The 21,019-nt window shown below is 37.8% G+C and overlaps 1 pseudogene; it reads left to right on the top strand.

Moving 5' to 3' along the window:
• The first annotated feature begins 334 nt into the window (after positions 1-334).
• On the top strand, positions 335-1,980 carry LOC119819928 (annotated as a pseudogene).
• Positions 1,981-21,019: the final 19,039 nt, after the last annotated feature.

Consider the following 21,019-nt stretch of genomic DNA (forward strand, 5'->3'; position numbering starts at 1 on the left):
TCTTCTTAAGTTTCCCTAAGAACATTTAACTGTGAGGCAGAGAGCCCCGTTCAAGGTCTACCTCCTACAATTCATTCTATTGTATTCACTCAAACACTTCAGCTGAAGTTTTACTTCCCATTGCGATAAAGTAACTATTATAACAATTATTCTCTTTTCCTTAGGACCATTGTGAGATCAAACAGTTATTTGCATGAAAGTGTGCTGGATAAGCTGAGGAGTAGGCTTTCCGGAGACATCAAGGAGGAGGTGGTTAGAGACTGTTGCTCTGCCTCTGGCTAGAAGTCATGTCCACCAGCTCTCATGAACCCAAACAGATGTCACCAAGGCTGCCATGCTGGAGAATGTAGCTCCCTAAACCCAGGTTCCTGCTGCTGGGCGCAGAACCCACTGGAAATGTTCCTACCAAGACTGTGACAAGTGGGCCCAGATGCAGTTCAGCAACATTTCTGTGGCCAAAGCAGTTTCCTGATGCTGTTAGAACAAGCCTTGGACCTTAGGGAATAGGCAAAATGACTCAAGATGGAAAAGGCGATGTAACCATTGGAAATGATGGTGCCACCATTCTTAAACAAATGCAAGTATTGGACCCAGCAATAATAATGTTGGTGGAGCTGTCTAAAGCTCAAGACTTAGAAGCAGAGATGTCAGTGGTCATCATTGCTGGCTCTCTCTTAGACTCCTGTACCAAGCTTCTGCAGGAAGGTATTCATCCAAGCATAATTTCTGAGCCATTCTAAAAAGCTTTGGGAAAGGATCTTGAACTCTTTAATGACATGTCTTGACCTATATGTAACTGAGCAATTGAGAAATTTTTTTAAAATAATGTAACCACTTAATCCAATTCAAAGGTTGTCTCTCAGTCTTCAAATCTACTCTCTCCAATGAGTGTCAATGCAGTGATGAAAGTGATTGACACAGTATGGCTAGCCGTGCAGATATTAGAAATATTAAAACAAGTTAAAAAGCTTGGTGGAGCAATGGATGCCCCTGAGCTGGTAGTCTGTCCCATTCCAGTGGCAAATGATGGCTTAACTAAAGTTGAAAAGGGTACAATTGGGCTCATTCACTTACTTCACTGTTCCTCAAACAGATGCAGGTGATCAAGGGGCAATCAGTATCTGACTATGCCCAGATGGATCAAGTGCTTTAGAGAAGAGAGAGCCTATATTTTAAATCTGGTGAAGCAGATTTAGAAAAAGGGATGTAATGTCCTTCTCATCCAGAAGTCTACCCTAAGAGATGTGCTTAGCGATGTTTCATTACATGTTCTGAATGAGATGAAGGTTATGGTTTTTAAGATACTGAAATAGAAGACTTTGAGTTCATCTGTAGGAAATCTGGAACTAAACTTGTTGCTAATTTTGACCAGTTCACCGCTGACATGCTGGGTTCCCCTGATCTAGTGGAGGAAGCCAGTTGATGTGGCTCTGGAAAACTATTCAAGATTACAAACCCAGATTGCACAAGCCCAGATAAAACAGTTGTAATTGTTGTTCTGGTTCTAACAAACTGGTGACTGAAGAAGCCGAGTGCTCCATTCACGATGATCTCTGTGTAATAAGAAGAGAACTCTTATTGCAGGATGTGGTACTCCAGAGCTAGAGTTGGCTGAGTACTTATGAACAATGGTATAGAATTCTGCGGTGTTCAGGCTTTGCAGATGCTATGGAAGTCATTCCATTTACACTAGCTAAAAATGCTAAACTAAATGCCGTTTCCATAGTAACAAAACTATAATACTGACATGCAAAGGAGAAAAAACTACAATCATTGATGTCTCAAACGTTGGAATTTCCAACATTTTGTTGGATTGATTTCCCAGCTTTTGTTTTAGTGTTAGTCAGTGCTTTGAATCAAGCAATGGAAACTTTAAAAGGCGTTCTGAAAATTGATGATGTGGTAATACTTGATAATCTGGATAAGGCAGGCCACTGGCACTATTGTAGATGGAAGTACTGTGGCTGGACCATAGAATGATCACCTTGGTGTTTCTTCCTTCTTTTCTGGAAACTTGCTTCTTCAGAGCTTTTGCACATTGTCTTCCAGTAGGCATCTGTCTGAAACTGTATTGAAATGACTTAATGAAAATACTAAATATTTGATTTTAATTTTTTTCTGCTGTGTAGTACTCTATTGTGTAAATATACCACAGTTTCCTTATTCTGTTCTTTGGTTGAGAGGCATGTAGGTTGTTTCCAGCTTCTGGCAACAACAAACAATACTGCTATGAACATAGTTGAGCACATGTCCCCATGGTATGATTAAGCATCCTTTGTGTTTGTACCTAAAAGTTGTATTGCTGGGTCTTGAGGAAGGTTGTTTTCTAATTTTCTGAGAAATGACATCTTGAAATTTGCAGGCAAATGGATGGATCCAGAAAACATCATATTGAGTGAGGTAACCCAGATCCAGAAAGACAATTATAATATGTACTCACTAATACGTGGCTTTTAGACACAAAACAAAGAAAACCAGACTACAATTCACAATCCAAGAAAACCTAGACAACAATGAGGACACTAAGAGAGACATACATGGGTCTAATCTACACGGGAAGTAGAAAACTACAAGATCTCCTTAGTAAATTGGAAGCATGAGGACCATGAGGGGAGAGGAAGGAAGGGGAGCAGAGAAAATTGTATAGCTCAATAAAATCAATAAGCATATTTGGTTTCAAAAGAGAATAGCTTAGTATATCAATGGAAATATCAATTGAGGTCATGTTGGGCATGTGGACAAAAGTGTTGATTTATGATAACAGAGTCCAGTCATAACTTCATGTGAACCACCACTGACTGCTAATCCTTCCAGCTCAGCATGTTCAATGGAGAAACTGGATATTAAAATGTTTTCAATATACAATTTGTTTTGCACCTCCAGCTGTGTTGCCCCTGTATCCTGAAAGAAAAACTTCTTTACAAATAAAATTTTCTTAATAAATGTTCTTCAGGTTCAACAACAAACACAAGAAAATTATAGTTCGCATTATTCTGTTTTTTTTTCCTTTCTGTTTATACTCTTTCTTATAAGTTGGAGAGCTCAATTATTTGTAAGCTTCAGTTCCTGTTCTCAGGATGTTAATATCACCTGCAACTATTAAGTTGAAAGAACAGGACTTTTTTTATTTGAAAAAAAGTGTCATGTAATTCAGGCTGGCCTTAAGCTCACTAGGTAGCTGAGGCTAGCCTAGAACTTCTAATCCTCCGGCCTTCATCTTCCAGTTGCTGGGAGAGCATTTGTACTCGACTACATCTTGATGCTGAAAGAGTTGAATTTAGTGGACACAAACACTAAGCAGTTTTATTTTCTTCCCATGTCTGTTTGAATTATACTAGTAAACTTAAAGAAGTTCATGGCTTCTCCAATCAGAGACAAGATGAGGAGGAAGAAAAAGAGGAGGGACAGGAGGAAATAGCACTCTAGTTACTTTTATTTGAAATGTGTCACTTTGGCAAACAAAATCACAATGTTTAGTTTAGGTCTAATGTCTTCATCTCCCATGGATTAGGATTACTCAAGATGGAAAGTAGAAGTAGTGAAAGCAAGTCCTGTCCACTTCTTGCTTAGTTTGTTCCAACCCGAATCTCTTCTATTCATTCTTCAACATCTTCTCCACTCATAAGTCGGGATGGTAAAGAATTAGGAGAGAAGGTCTAGTGAAGTTACATTGCCTTTTCCTAGGAAAAGCTGATTATCATGATGGACCTGTTGATCTTTCAGTGATTCCTACACTAGGAATCTGAGGCTAGATTCTCTAGATACAAGAACCATTTGTGTTTGGGCTCCTTATTTGTATTTGTTCATCAGATTTTATCATCATCTTCTACTAGACCTTTCTTCCCCTACTCTGTAGTATTTTCTAGAAAGACCTTTTCAAAGTATTATATATTTATCATTTATCAATAAAATATAAGATTTCAAAAGATAATAATTGCCTGTGCTTGACACAAATACATTTTATGTTCCTTTGTATGTACCTATGTGAATGTTCTTGTGTATACATGTTTGTATATGTTTGTGGTTAGGTGGTGGTAGTGGTGGTAATGGTGGTGGTGGTGGTGTATGTGTGTGTGTGTTTGTGTGTGTGTTTGTGTGTATAGAAGCTAGAAAATAATGTTTATTATTATTTTTCAGGTACTGACCACTCTTACCTTCTGAGGGAGCATCTCATACTAATCTTGAATTCATCAAATAGACTAGGTTGCCTGGCTATTGTGCCCAGGAACTGACCTGTCTTTGCCTCCCAGTGCTGTAATTAAAAGTGTATGTTGTTTGATATTGGTCACAGGTTATATCTGCAGTAGAGAGAAAGCAGCTCACCAAGATGCTAAGCTTTCATTTTTCAAAGAAGTAGAGGGTTCAGCCTGTTTGGAAAGGACTGAAACCCAGCTAGCCCACTCCAGTTACTTTACTCAAACATACACCAGGTTAATTGGGGCTGGAAAGGTTCCAACTACCAAAGCCATATTGCTCTTGCTACCTGTGAGAGCAGACAACCTGTAAATATCTAAGTGCCTTAGGCATAATCAACAGTAAAAACTCCAGGTTTGCCAGGAGTGTCTGCAAGCTCTCCCATAGCACCAAGTGCACATGCTCCAGAGAGACATTTCTTCAAGGTTTAAACAGTCTCAAAACATTTTCTCAGCTTCCATTGATTAACCCAAAGATAGCAAAGGCTTTGCTAAAACATTTCTCTCAAAGTCAGACACAAAGGCTTTACTATACATGTCACTTGAAGCCAGACAAAAAGACTTAATTTTACATACCACCACAAACACACTCACTATGTTTGGGTTTTTCATGGGGGTTCTAGGGATCAAATTCAGGTTCTCATGCTTGTTAGGTAATCACTTTATCCACTGAGCTATCTTTCTGGTTCTCATGACTGAGTTTCCTGTCTCTAGACTTTTTCCAGTCAAGCAACAGGTGTTCAACAAATATTAGTAATTGAGTGAATAGCTAAGCCTTTGGGAGAAGACCACTACATTGACTGGTGCCCATAGTCCTTGTAGAATCTCATTAAGTATAATACAAGATAAACCTCTCCCTTGATATATTTGTCGGAATATAAAAAAATAGTAGTTCTTCTACTAAACATTAATGTTTGACATGTGGACACACAGTTATTTTCAAGTCAACTCTCTATAATGAGCAGCAAATCAACTGTAAAATCTTTTAAGTAGTTATTTTGCATAATTTTATCAGTTCTTTGAGAATTTTATATAGCATGTTTTGATTATTTTACCCCTTTAACTCATCCCAGATTAACTCTACTCTCCCTTTCCCACTCAACCAATTTTGTGTCTCTCTATCTGTGTGTTTAATACACTGATTGACTCCCATCTGCGCTTCCTGTATGTTCTTAGCTATGTGGTCTTTCCACTGAAACATGCTTACTTGTTAGGATATATTCTTGAAGAATACTGACTCTCTTTCCCAACAGCTCTCAACTACCATAACTCCTTGGCTATGGATTGGCAATAACTTCATGTCATGGTTCGGTCTGGCTTGTGTTGACAGTAGTTTCTGTCACTCCTGGTCCTGTAGCCATTCAGTTCCTAAGAAACACACAGAGGTCTACATTAATTATAAACTGGTTGGACTATGCTCAGGCTTCTTAATAACTCTTTCTTACAACTTACATTTGTCCATTATTCTTATCTGTGTCAGTCACGTGGCTTGGCACCATTCTCATCTTGCTTCCTCACAGCTGGGTGACGACTGCAGACTGAATCTTTCCCCTTTTCAGAATTCTCCTGTTCTCATTCCCCCGCATCTACTTCCTGCCTGGCTACTGGCCCATCAGCATTTTATTAAACAAGCACAACGACAAATCTTTACAGGGTACAAGATCATTGTCACACAGCAGGCTTGACATTGCACAGACCTTGTATGTGCTGCTGTGTTTGCTATGAGTCATTGTGCATCTGCCCTTTTGTATTCAGAAAACACTGCTTCCTTATAGACACCCATCTCCTCTTGCTCTGATAGTCTTTCTTTCACCTTTGCTGCAGTGATCCTTGAATCTTGGGAGGAGAGGAAATGGTAAACATATCCCATTTAGGGTTAGTCATTCTGAAATTTCTTATTCTTTGTACTCTGACCAGCTGTAAATCTCTGTGTCAATCACCAGTTAGTGGCATTAGAAGATTTTCTGATTAGGGTTGATAGATATTTAATCTATGATCTTAATGGTAGCTCATTAGAAATAGGTTTAATACTACATTGATTTAGCATAATAACAGCCATGTTATTTCATCTGGGGCCTTTATCCTGTGTAGACAGGTTCTTGGTCTCATTACTGGTATGGTCTTGTATAGACCCGTACATGACTTAAATGTAACTAGAAAGGAGATTGTTACTCCCATGACATTTCTGCCACTATTGCACCAGAGGTCTTGTCTTGACAGGCTAATTTGCTTTTTGTTTTTGTTTTACTGGCTGGGTTCTTAGCTAGATAAGGCTCATGATTGATTGTGTGTGTGTGTGTGTGTGTGTGTGTGTGGTAGCATGTACAGCAACCTCTGGCACTAGGAAAGCTAGCCTGAAAGTGCACAAGTATAAAGCATATAGGTCAGCTTTGGACTGATAGCTCCAAATCTGTGTGTCTGTCTGTCTGTCTATCTATCTATCTATCTATCTATCTATCTATCTATCTATCTATCTATCTATCTATCATGTACATGTGCGTGATAAAGATCTTTCTCACTGGATTATAATAAGAATTTATTTCCTCAGTCACATGGATTCCTCATTTCTTTATTGAGTCACTTCTAATAAATTCTCCAAACTTCTTTCCGTGTCTCTCTTATTAAACGTCAATATTACTGCTGTGTATTCTAAGCCTATATTTGCAAACAAGTGGCCACTAGTTCCCGGGTCAAGCTGATTTTCATAAGATGTCTGCTTTGCTCTCTGCCACCAAGGTCTCAGTTTAGACCAGAGATGTTCTGCTTTGAAATCCTTCTCCATCTACCCTGAAAACCTTCTGGTAAGTGTTAAAATGAGATAAAGTACATCAATCATTTAACAAAATACTTTCCATAAAACAAAATTTATTTCTTCTTCAATTCTCTTCTTTGAATTATTTATTACTGTTTCTACTAAAATAATAGCTGGAACATACCAAGACTATGATAGCATTTCCTTAGAAACCTTTGAGCTCGTAAGAAAACCAAAAGACTAATAATTTTTTAAAAATACAAACAAGAGAAAAATAAATAAGAAATAAAGCCAAGATCATCATAAATATTTTGCAGGTAAGTTAGAGTTACAGTATTTATTTTTTTCTGACAAGAATATATCATTCTGTGTTACTAATTTTTAAATTTTGCCTTAGATGTGCAAGCAAGGCAATTTTATATTGTCAGAGTCCCATAAATTACTGACTTACTTTAATAGCATAGGCTATTTTCTGGTATCCAGTGATTAGGTCTGAAATACATTTTATAGCAAAGAGTGAGATTAAATAGCTTCACCTCTAACAGTCTTACAAATGTATTCCCTTAAAAATTAACTATTCATGTTCTGTAGAGAGTGAAATTCATCAGGGACAAATACTGCAGGTGAGATCATTCTCCAGTCACCTTGATGTATGGAATTATTCCCTTGGGTCTAAATCTAATCAAATGTGACCACAATTCATCTAACACTTTACTCTGGATCTATGCAACCTGGATGACATACTAGCTAATGAAATTACTCTACAGGGCCATTTATAGGAAAGTCCTATAACAAAGCAATTCTTGAGGAAATTTTATTTTATTTGGGGCCTATGCATACTTTTATTTGAGTTATCATTACTCTAACAACTTGGTAGACAACCTGGGTATGTCAGGATGTAATGAACTAATTTAAACATTTTTCCAAATGCCATAACCATTTGCATGATACCAAATGAGGTAATATATATGTTTGAACAGAAATATAGTGTGATTTGAGACTTTTACGGATATCATTTGGGGAATCAATTCCTTGTTTCAAAACATCTTTCTGACAATAGAAATTGTCAGCACAAGTGGCTTTTCCATCTGAAGTGTATCTTTCAGAGAGAAACTCTGAGAAACTCTTATTTCACATAGTCTAAGGACTTACATGAAGCCTGAGAGAAACACCTTGAGAGAGAAGTCAAGCAAAAGATATTATGCTTCTTAACCTTCTATATGAATCAAAAACACACTAAAATGCCCCGTTGAACATGGTTCCTGGGTTGGGCTGACCTTTCTGAAAGGAAGAAAAGGCAGACACAGGGATAGAAAGCTGGGACTGAGTGACCTGGTCTTGTGGCTGGAGAAGCCTCAACATGTCTAAATCTCAGGGTGTTTATCATATAGGATTGAACACAGAGGTGGTTATTGCATAGAGATAAACAGGGAAGGATGGGGTTACTATACTCCACTGTATAAAGGAGACATGCTTCGCTAATCTCAGTAGGGGCTGTCTTTGTAGAGGAGCAAATGCAATAAACATTCATAAGAAAGAAAGCTATGATGGACATTTTCTGCACACACTATTAGCCTCCACATAGAAGAGAAGGGAAGGATTTGCCATCCCTCTATTGGTCAAAGGCTAGTGTCCTTGACATAGGCAGTTCATATCAACAAACATATATTTACTCAGGATGTACAGAAGAAGTTGGAGTGCCAACGTGACGGACACTGCTTTTCAAAGTTGATTTAATTGCTCTGAATATGAATTCAGTTCTTTCTGGAAATAACTGGCAGTGATCAGAGAAAATCTTAAAAGTTTAGGTGGGTGTGTCATTTGGGGAAAGAAGACAGAGGATACAATTATGATATTTCCAAAAGCATGACTGTCAGATTAAATTCTAATAATGATTTTACTTTATGTCTTAGAGTTTGAAGTTTATCATCATGATACATATATGGTGTTAAATAGTTTAAAATTAAGCATACATGTTACATTGCCTTCTATTGCACAGGTTGATAATAATGGCATACTTTTGACTCAGTCGTGGCTCTGATTTTCCAAATAAATCCAGTTTAAGTTGTTAATATTTGATTTTCTATTGTCTTTAAAAAGTCTACAGTATTTTAGGATGATCATAAAGAAAATATTGGATGGATCACACAGAAATAGCCTAGATTACTTTTCATCTAGTATTTATTTCCAAATATTTTTATTTTTATATTTATTTTTGAGGTATTAAATTGAACATATCCAAAATTTTATCATTAGTAGTAGTTAATACATAGCAGTATTGTAGAGTCATCAATACTATTTAATTCACTAATATTTTCATGACTATAAAAGGAAACCCATAAATTAGGCAGTTACTCTTCAATTACCTCTCCTTAGCTTCTGTTTTTTTCCCCCCTGCTAGTATTTCTCAAAGCATTCACACAATATGTAGTGTTCACACCTGGCTTCTTTAAGTTTGTCTGTTGCCTTTAAGGTACCATAAATCAGTAGTTACAGCTGTGTACTGTTCTTTAATTATTCACTCATCAATGTATAGGTACTTAAGTTTTTCAACTTTAGGTAATTATAGGTATTCCTTTCCTCATTGTTTGTGTTCAATATTCATTTGAACAACTGATCTGAAAATCCTTGGCTATAAACACAGGAGTCGTTTCTCTGGATCATAAGTTAAGTTGGTATTTAACATATGAAGGAACTAGGAAGTGTCAGAAAGTTTTCTATGGCAGCCTCATCCTTTTACATTTACATCAGCCATGGATGTGGGCTCCAGTTTACCCATATCTATGCCTCCACATTGTTATTTTTTATTCCTTGCTTGTTCATAATTAGAGCCAAACCAGTGGGTGTGAAATTTAAGAATTTACCACTGCATTTTATTTTTTATTTCATTTACAAATGTGAGTGAAGTTGAACTTGGTGGTCATTTGCTTATTGCATTTTGAGAAATTATTACTTAAGGGTTTGGTCCCTTCTTAAACTGGATTTTCCTTTTTGCTTTGAGTGACAAGTGCTTTTAGTATATTCTGGATAGTAGACTTTATCAGATACATACTTTGTAAATATTTCCTTCCACTCTGTGAGCTGTCATTTGCTTTTTCTGGTAGGGTCCTTGATCCTGGTCATGTGCTCTGTTACCTTTCTCTTCTTTCTCCCAGGAGCAGCTGTGTTCCTCCTTTTTATGTTTGTTACATATAAGAAGTGCTTCCATTCTCTTTCCCACAATGCACCAGTTCAAGCACAGTCAAGCTATTAATATAGTAAAATTAGTGTGAAAAATTGCCATCCATGTGAATTAAAATGCAAGAGTTAATATCTCTTGTGTATTAACTCACAATCATAAAGGATCAAGAGAAATGTTGATCTTTGATTCTTAATATTTTTCTTTTTTAACCTACTGAGGGATTTCCTTTAGTTTCAGAATATGTGTAATTCTGTTTTTGTTCCTGCGCAAAGAAAGTTCATTTTCATTGTGGCATCTATTTTCCATTATCTTCCTAACATAAATGGAATGATAGTATCTACAGAACAGATATTTACTACATTTTAGGAGCAGTGACACAGTGGTGAGCATGAATATAAACTCAGTGCTCCAGAGAGGGATACACATTCCTGATTGCTTTTCACTTCACATGTGTCTTTCTATAAAAAATTATTTTATTAGATGTAGTCTTTACATCAGCTGTGAATGCATGGCTGGAAAATATACTAAATTCATATATAGACTGAATTTTAACATCGTCAATGAGCTTCTCTTGTATTAAATTCATTTCAATCTTATAGAATTATATTCAGGTCTATTTATCATCATTTACACACACACACACACACACACACACACACACCTTATTACATATACCACTATAGAGCATTACATTAAACTGTGTGGAGGCCTCCAAGAATATATATATATAAGTCTTATTGGTCACTCTGAATGTGACCTTAGTAGGAGGGGGAAAACTTTTCAGATATAATTAACTTAATTGTGAGATGAGATCAGCTAGAATCCCTTGGGTGGACCCCAAATCTCATAACTCACAGATGCCTTTGCAGAAGTGGACCATGAGTTCACTACACAGGTCTGAGAAAGAAGACAGAGGACAACTCAGAGTCAGATATAGTGGTCCACAGGATGCACCCAGTCTCCCCATGGCATCTGCCGAGGACTGCATCCAGTTTCTCCTGCCCCACAGCTGGAGTGAAACCTGCCAGTGTAAAGGTTCTTCTTTTAATACATGCTTAGTATTCCTTTTATGACCCATGTAAACACTCTTGTGTACTTTGATCAACCGCTAGCATTATATTCCCTCGTTATATTACCCAATTCAATGAGAATATGAGAATTATTTGTAAACAGTTGATATATCCTATTGTTTCAGGAATAATGAATGAAATGGGTGAATGTTCGGACAGCCATATTAGAGCTGTCCACGTATACAGATGTGGAACCCCAGGAACACAGTGGCTGGCTCTGCTAGTTACGACATGCTGACTGTTGCCAGCTTGGGCTGGAAGAAAAGAGAGCAGATTCCTTTGTGGGGAATGTGGCCCTGCTACCACCTTTGTTTCAGACTCCTCTATAGCTTCAAGAGAACAAAATTTTTGTCACTTTGGCCCATGGGTTTGTGGGAGTCGCTAATGAAGTCCTAGGAGTACAATATGGACTTCTGGACCGGCAAGTGGGATGCTGCTGTAGAAATGCTGAGAATGTGGAAATGCCGTGGAATGAGGTCCATGCCAGATGCTCGAGTACTCGGAGGGGTCGCAAAAGGCAGCCTGGATTTTCTTGAGGAGACTTGGTAGAAATATGGGCATTATTGTGCTGCTCCTGAGGTCCCAGAAGGAAATGAGAAATGTGCAATTGAAAATGGGAGAAAGAGTGTTCTTTGCCATAGTGTGACGAGAAACTTGGCAGAACAATTTTCTACTGTTGATAGAAAAGCAGAACTTGCAACCAGTGAGCCCAGGTATTTAGCTGAGAAAAGTGAGGAACATGTGCCTTTGTTTCTACGTATTGCGTGCGGCAAAAAGAGAGAGCAAAGCAGATAAACTCAGAAGAAGTTAGTAAACAAAGTCCAAATAACATGGATTATTTTTAGGGGTTTTTGGCCTACCTAGATTCCAAAATGTGCATATGGCTACTGGAAAACTTATGCTGTGTGTGATTCACAGATCCAAAAGCTGCAACTTCCCAATAAAGCCAGTAGAGGTCCTCTCAATCCAGGAGAGACTGAAGGGCTCTCTTCTCTTCTTCCCCTCTATACCTCCCCCACTAGCCCTATGCACCTTTCACTTTCTTTTCCTCTTTCTTTTCTGACTTTTGACAGTCACACCATATTGTCCAGACTGACCCAAAACCCACTCTGCAACTGTGATTTCCACCAGTATGTAACCCGCTACATATGAAGGGGACAGACAAAATTTGGGGGGAACTCATACATGAGAAACAATGGTAACATAGGTTAAAAAAAAAAGACAAGGACAGGATGATGGTTGGAGGGATTTTGAGATTCTTCAGGCAGGAAGCATGTTGTGAGGATTCCATGACTGAAGACATATGCTGCCCTTCAAACAAAGGAGGATGCTTCCTGGGACAGAACCATAGATGCAGAGAACAAGGTCAGAGAGGTGGCTGCAGAGGGGAATAGAGCAAGCTGTCAGACCTCTGAGAGCATTTCGGACAGTTTTTGGTTTCTAAGTCGCTACTAATTTGCACAGCAGCCCCAGGAAACAAACATATCCTCATTTCCTGAAATCTCCGGTTATAATTGGCATTCTATTTTAGGTAATAATTTAATCATCTTCCTCAACAGAATGTGTGACTGGCAGTTTCTCTTTCTCTTCCTTGCTTCTCTCTCTCCCTCCCTCCCTCTCCCTTCCTTATATATACATAAAAACTACATAACAGTAAAATAGACTAGAAGATGGGGTGACATAATGAAAATCATACCCAGATGGCTCAAATTAGCTTTAAGGGCAACAGCATAGTTATTTATGAACTTAAGGAAATGAAGTAGCCACTGAACCTACTTTTTTTGGTCTAAGATTTTTTTCTTTGAGTAAAATGCTCGCTATGTAAGTATAAGGACTTGAGTTTGGATACCTAGCACACACACAAATTCTGGGCATGACAATGTACCCTGTAACACTAGTGGTAGGGAAACTGAGGCAGGCAAATTGAGTAGGCCTAGAGGAAACTCTAGGATCAGTGACAGAGCATTTCTTTAAAAATAAGGTGAGGGCAACAGAGAAAGTATTCCAAAGCTAACTTCTGGCCTCCATCTGTGCAAGGATAGGCATAAGGATGAGGATAAACACACATGCACATGCATAAGCACATGTGTGCACCACACACTCTTGTTTTCTTTTTGTTATTCATGAGACAGGGTTTCTCTGCATAGCGCTGGCTGTCCTGGAACCTACTCTGTAGATCAGGCTGGTCTTGAACTCAGAGATCTCCCTGCCTCTGCATCCTGAGTGCTGGGATTAAAGGCATACGCCACTACCACCTGGCCACACAAACACTTTTTAAAATGTAAACCTGAGATAATAATAGAATAGTTGAAACAACATTTGAGCTATGAGATACTTTAGTAAGTTAAGCCTAATTTGTAGTGCTCTCTACTCTGCCCTTTTCCCCAAGATAAATATCACAAAGTCGTCAAAGAAAGGTAATGTTATAATCATTGTGCTTTATAAATCTCATCTGTAATTTATCTATAGTTACTATCATGTTATGACATGCTCTGAGTGGGTTCTCCAAATGATGTTTATGCTGAGCAATGTCTGCTCAGGTGAGAGTTCCTTTGTGAATACACTGTAGATACACTGCTCCACTTAGCCTCCTGTGGGGCGCGGGAAGGCGGCTGGGACAGGACGCACGGCTTTGTATCACTTTCTTCCGCAGCTTCAGTGTCTCTTCGTGTGCGTGTTCCGAATTTCTCGGGCTGTTAATTGGCCCATCAAGGTTTTCATTAATTCTGAAATAATTATTCATTAACTCTTGCAACAAAGGAAAAAAAATAGTTCACATTAGAGTCTGAATATCTGGGATTTGGATAGAACACTAAAGCAATAATGTGGGTGCTAGCTTTCATATTCTTATTTTATTACTCATATTCTAGGATAATAAAAATGTTTCCAAAGATTCATCGCCAGTTTAACAATAAACATATTCAATTTTGTTTCATCTGTTTTTTTTTTGCTCTGTCTGGACATTTATTTCACTTTGAATTGTGCTGAAACAAATTTAAGTCACCTTATAATTTATTCTGTGGATATATATAAATATACATATATTATGTTTTGTATAGAATCTTCTTAAATGTAATCTCATAGCCTCATCTTGTACAAAATAGATATTATTTAAATCATAAACTGTACATAATCTCTTTCCTCCAAATGTTCATCCACATTGTGTTTTACAATTATTTTCACATCTTTTGTCTACCTAATATGTATAGTTCATAGCTGAACATTTTTAATATAGGGTTTCTTTCCTCTCCTTAATCATGTGCTATTTACCTGTTGAAGAAATGAATGAAAGAACTTTGTGGTTCAATATATTTGTCTTAAACCTCATGTTGATATTTACATTTTAGTTAATTAAAATGTAAGAAAATTTATCATAAAATAAAGCAAACTCTTAAAATACTACAAGAGCTATACTTCAGGCGTGGATTAGCCCCATGTGGTCACTGTACAGTGCAGTGCAGACACAGACGTTTGTACTGGTTTTGAAAGGCCCATGGAGAACAGTGCTCTCGTTTTCCTCAATTCTTATTTATCTGATCCTATCCCTATATATTCCTTAACATAATATAGCTCCCCCTCTCTCTCTTCTATTACATTTAAGTATTGATTATATTATTCAATACTTTGCCGAGTCTACGACATAGTTGGCTGATTGCCTGCATCAGGTGGCACGTGGTGTCCTGTGGTCTCTTTTCTAGGACTGTAGCAGCCACTGCTCTCAGTTTTCAGGAGATTCTTGTTACATAACTTCCTCAGTGTCTTTCTTACCTGATCTCACTCTTACCCACAGGATCATAGGAGATGTATGGGAAAGTAGAGCAGATATTCTTTAGAATCGTATCTCAGTCCCCAGGACTTAAGATTCCTATCTTTCTGGGCAAGTAAAAGGAAAACATCCAGTAATTTTTCTTAGCTATAGATTTTAGCTCACATTTTCTACTGTACCATTGGAGGTAAGTGGGTCTTGGAGGCAATGACTTTCTTTATCACTTTCTGCAACAAACACATTTTTAACAGCAGAAATCTATAAGAGAATAGACTTTATTATTGATATTTAATAAATGTGCATCTACAATTTGCTTTTCCAAACTTGGCTGAGATCATAATTAGGTAACTTTTTTTGGAATCTAGATTCATAATTGCTGCACACCGTGCCCCCGTGTCTGTGCTCTGTGCGCTTTTACCCAGTTCGCGAGATTCAGGCAAGGGGCAGGAGGTTAAAATACACAGACACATACAAACAGAGAGACAGCGACACGGGTCATCCTTGAATTCCCCAAGAATGCCCCCTTTATTGTGTTTAGGGGCAGATTATAAAGAGATAGGCACGCCCCAGCCAAACCCACCAGAAACCACTCTCCTGCCATCAGAAACTCCTGAAGGTCTCGTGCTCAGAGCAGCTGTAGGCACTCAGATCAGGGGATTACAAGAAATTCAAGATCTGGGGTCTCACTGCTCCCAACAACGCAGCAAACAATTGTGGCGGCATTTGGGAAGCTAGAAGCCAGATGGGCATGGGCCACCCACTTAGCCAACACTAACCTGGAAATAGAAAACCCTGTGAAAGAACCAAAATGAAACTAACATTTCTAAAAATGGTAGGAACTAGTAGTGCATGTGGAAAGAGGAGAGAAGCAATTTGTCATTAAGGAAGGCCTGATAAATGTTTAAAAGAAGTTCCCCTGTAAGCACTCCTGCGCTGAAGGCATTGGTGTCTGGAGTAGACAGTGCTCTGGGGTGAGTTTGCTGGTGAAATCCATACACTTTACTCTTGGAAGTAAATGCACACTGTTATATGGGGAAGAAGAAATAATGATTTGCATGCAAATGCTGGTTGGTGTTTTTCCTCTTTCTTCATTTAGCTTCTAACATGGGCAACCAGACTTCTATCCCTTATTCGAAGAATAGCTCCATCTTTGGGACATTTTCCTTCTCCTAAGAGAAAGAAGCGATGGAATTTTATTCTCATGGGCCTCAAGTTTGCAGTCCCTTTGGATTTCAGAGTATCCAGTCTGCCTTTGCTTCCCTTGCCTATGCTTCATCATGAAAAAGCACATGCGTTAAACAGACATTTTGTGGAAAACTTCTGATGGGAATATAGCAACAACAGGGAACAACTGGATAGAAAAGAACTTACAGAGCGCGGATAAGGGGAACACTCAGAAACCCTCACATGGACATCTTCACAGTGACAACAGAGAGTCTCAAACTGAGCATAGGGGCACATATTTGCCATCAGGAGGCAAGGAGATCAGAAATTCAAGGCCAGCCTGGGACACATAGCAAGAGTAAGCCTAATCTTAGAACAAACACAAATGTTTAAATGGAATAGGGAATACACATGAATACACACACAGAGGAAAAAAAGAGACTTTATGAGGCAAGAACAAAATGAGATGAAAAAATTCAGAGACCATTCAAAAATTTAAAGCAAACTACGGGAGTATTTTAACAGAGTTGATGAACTCTTAAAATCTTTGCTTTTCAAGAATATTTTCAGGAGGCAGACATTTTAGCTGCACTAAATGTGATGCAGAGGACAGTCCCCATGTGGAGGCCTGTCTGCTCCTGATGATCTTGTTGCCTCTCGTCCTATGCTGCACTGTAGCCTTATGGTAAGGATAGGCTAGGGGTTTTCTGCCCTCTGACTTTTCTTTCAGGAATACAAGTCTAATAATTTCCCCCCATTTTTAGGAATGCTAGGCCCCTTCAAAAGTGTGATGCTCTGTAAATTCCTTGTGCTGGAAAGGAGTTGCTGGAAAGAAAGAAGACATGCCTTGCCAGTTGGAAATCAAACAAATGCCATAATTAGTCTCTGAAGATAAGAGCAGGAGTGGACTTCCCTGTCTGCAGTGGGATTTGGATGTGACTCGCTTCATTTGTGGAGACTGTTTAGCTTTGTATAATCAAGACAGAAGTGAAAATATGAGAGCTAAAAGGAAGATTCTATGTGGTCTTCTGAACACCCCACGCAGTCATTCCCTTGACTTTCCCTGAAATTGGAGCAGACATCTTTCTGGCATATAGGTGGATTTTTTTTTCTATATTGAGACAAATGGTAAATTTTACAGCATTCTGCCAGCAACTCAATTTTCCTTACCACCTCCCCCAGAAGATAAATAAGCACAGCTGTTATTCAGAAGAAATATAAAGAAAGATGATGATGTCTATGTATCAACTGTACCGACTCTAATGGACACAACTCAATGGTAAGTGCTATAACCAGTAATTGCATTCTTAAGCATATGCCAAAAAGAAAGAACCAGCAACTGATATACAGAGCAAAGTGTATATTAAAAACTACCTCCTTTATCTCCTGCCCTTGTGAATTCTTACTCCTTATTGGCCTCTGTGGGCAACTGTTTTCTCATATACATATATACATGTACACACATAGACATACATGCATGCACATACATGCATACACATAATAACATATCTTTAAAATGTGATGTTGGAATTACTGATTCAGATCAATCAAAATTTGCACTAATAAACTAATTCCAGAAAGATTGAAAATTCAATTAGCCACACTGTATGCCCATTTCACAACATTTTAGTATTACAAGTTGAAACAATACCTTTAGAAATGATATTTCTATATTAAAATAAATTTACACAAAAAATCTGATGGGATTTTACAAAAGTGACACTTAAACTAAGTAAAGTGGAAATTTTAAGGTTCAAGGTGTAGGGGAAATAATGTCAAACGTCAGCTACATGAGTGCCTACCAATAATCAGCAGATTAATGTAAGCATTTCCCAAGATTTGAGAGTAAAGTGCACAAAATATGTAGACAGTTGATGAGTAAAAAATCCAATAGCAATTATGTATCACATGTTAATAAACTCTATAAACTAGAAATAATACCAGAAGGAAAGTTCTACTTTACCTGACTTCTTAGAACATAAAATTGATTATATTACATGCATTACTTAATTGCATATTTTATTATGAATACATATTTGTGGTGATAAAATTAATTGTTTAAAAATCACCAAGTGACTCCTGGTGAACAGAGACCATCAGAGTCACCTTTGAGTTTTCCATATCCTAGCATCAAAGATATTCAAAAAACTTGCTCTCAAGCAACTGTGCAAATTAATAGTTATCAGAAATGTTATTTGTTAAAAAAGACGAACAAGATTCTGTATAGAAGGGTACTGTGCACTGCAAGTAAACATCTGAAAAATCAAAAAGCTTCTCACACCAGAGACTGCTCTGAGCTCTTCCCCACGTGTCCAGCCATTTTGATCACTATTAGCTGGGCTTTAGAAATCACAGTGAAATCTTTTGAGCTTCCTCTTAATTGAGAACTGGAGTCCTTTCTCCACTTTTGATTGTGCTGGTCTGAGAAGGAAGAGAAGAGGAATTGTGACAATTGCCACTGCACTGGTCTTCCGGAGTGCTTACCGCCCCACCTCTGTCCCAGGAATGGAAAACGTCTCTGAAGCCAGCAAATGATTTTGACATGAAGAGATAATCTCAGGTCAAAACTAAAATAGAGGGCAGTAAAACATGACACCAGCAAATGCTTATGAGGGTAAGCTTTCTTTAGCAGAACCCCTCAGTTATAAATTTCTTCTAAGAAGGGTTTGTGTAGAAATATTGGAGGTGATGGGAGAAAGTTAGATTACTATAGGCTGAATTTCAAAATTTATACAGACTTTAGGCTATATATTATCTTCTTTTTTGTAAGGAATGCTACCTGTAGTTTTTCTTTGTCCTCTTTACCATTGTATGCCACATATGGGACAAAAATATAACCTTTTTTTTTCTAAATCTACACATCTTTTTATTAAAGGAAACTAGAAACTGTACTCAGGAAGTCTTATCTGCATCTAGATTTATTTTAGGTTATTAAATCTAAACTGTCAAATCACCATTAAATGAAATAAAGCTTTGGAGGCAACAAGGACTCATGGAGTTTCATGTGGGAGAATTTTAAATAATTTGTCACCTGTGAGAAGACTATCTCTTATATACTAAAAGTGACACTCATCTCAGTGACTGGGTGGTCAGGTGGATTTCTTCACCTAGTGTAAGATCAATTTGACTAAAAAAAACTATAGTGTGTGGTGTGTGCATGTGCGCACGTGTGTGTGTTTGTGTGCACATGCACACTTATGCATATTTTCTGGGTCCTACTTTAATGAAAACAAGTTACCTTCTGTCTGAAGTCTAGAGCATCATTAAATAGGAGCGGTTAACTTACTGGGAAGACGCTGTTGAGGTGATATGAGACTATTAGATCAGGTGGGTACTACATTTTAGAGCCCATTCAGTTCCCAGAGCAGATCAGCCACCAGTTTATTAGCAGAGTGACACTAGTCAATGCCTCGCACGGAAGTGCAGTGCAGAGCTCTTGCCTGAGGACCTGGCCCACAAAGCGTTGTAATACAAACTTGTTATTAAAGTAATATATTTTGAGGCAGACCTCTGTGTATTAATAAATAAATAAATAAATATGTAGGAAAATAGATTGGTGGCTATACAATTACACATTAGCAGAATCCTAGGAGTATCTATGGGTGGAAATATCTAAAGAATATTGTTTCTAGAGCTAAACCCTGTAACTTTCAAGGTGAAGGTGTTATTATGATTCATTCCAGTCACTTTGAAGCATCTTTCTTATGTACTTCAATTAAATCTACCAGTCAAATAATACAGAACAGAACAAACAGCTAAAACCCTGCTAGGCATTAACTCCTGCAGCGGTGTTTAAGAATGTCTCCTCACTTTATAGTATTTGAACTGTGACAATGTCCCACGCTTTTAGAGAGACTGTCATAACAGTCATTTTGTGTCTTTAAAGGGCATGTCATTTGTCTCCTGATACCTTTAGAGAAAATTCCCATGAAACAGGGGCTAAGCTGCTGAGATGTGCGCTAATTACCCTTCAGTGGTGAGTGCAGGCCACATGAAGCTGAGATTTTCTTGTGATAAGGAAAATGTGTGGAAGGTCAGTTTTAGAATGAATATTATTAGATAAGTTAGAAGACGGCCTTTCACAGAGTTGCTTCTGTCTTCATCTTGGCTTTGTTAATTCAACAGTCTGAAAGGGCAAATCAAAACAGCAAGTTATCCAACAGAAATGATTCTCTCCATGTGGCTCCTCCTCATTCTTTATTTCCCTGAGATCATTTTTGGTACAATGTCTCCGTCTCCTTTGTACATATTTTTTTTTCCTGTGAACTTGAGAGAACACACTAAACAAACTTATTCTAGAATTGTCTATGTGATTTTAATTAATGCCTATTATGGGTCTACTTCATGTGTGATGTAGGGTTTACTGGTGTCTGTGACTTTATGTAAACCCTTGATAAAGTGCTTTGAAATACAGACAGAAATAAACTTAAGCATATCAACTTTTGCTTTTTTATCGATAATGAGCATCTCAACAATGTTTCATTTACTTCAATTTGAAAATTTTGGACAGCTAACATAGAAATGAAGCCATAACAGATACAAGGAAATGTGACTTTGCAAATGTGCTCCTCAATTGTGGAGACTGTGAGAACAAACGTATTCCCTGAGGCAGAATTATAAGTGTGATGCTCTGAAGAACTCATTGCATTCTCCGGTAGATTACGTGACAGGCTGCTAATGTGAACGAGCAGCAATTGTTAGCGTAGAGTTTTTCATTTGCACTTGAACCATTTTCTTAAACTCGGAGTGAACTCAGAAGTTGTTTCTTTCTTAAGAGTGTATTTTTGTTAACAGCAAAAACACATCCTTCTCATTTGCAGGAAACCTAAATAGTTTACAAACTGCTACGAAACAGTTTAAAACAGGGAGATACTACAGCCAGTATATATGGAT

The sequence above is a fragment of the Arvicola amphibius genome, chromosome 7 (genome assembly GCF_903992535.2).
Source record: "Arvicola amphibius chromosome 7, mArvAmp1.2, whole genome shotgun sequence".
NCBI lineage: Eukaryota > Metazoa > Chordata > Mammalia > Rodentia > Cricetidae > Arvicola > Arvicola amphibius.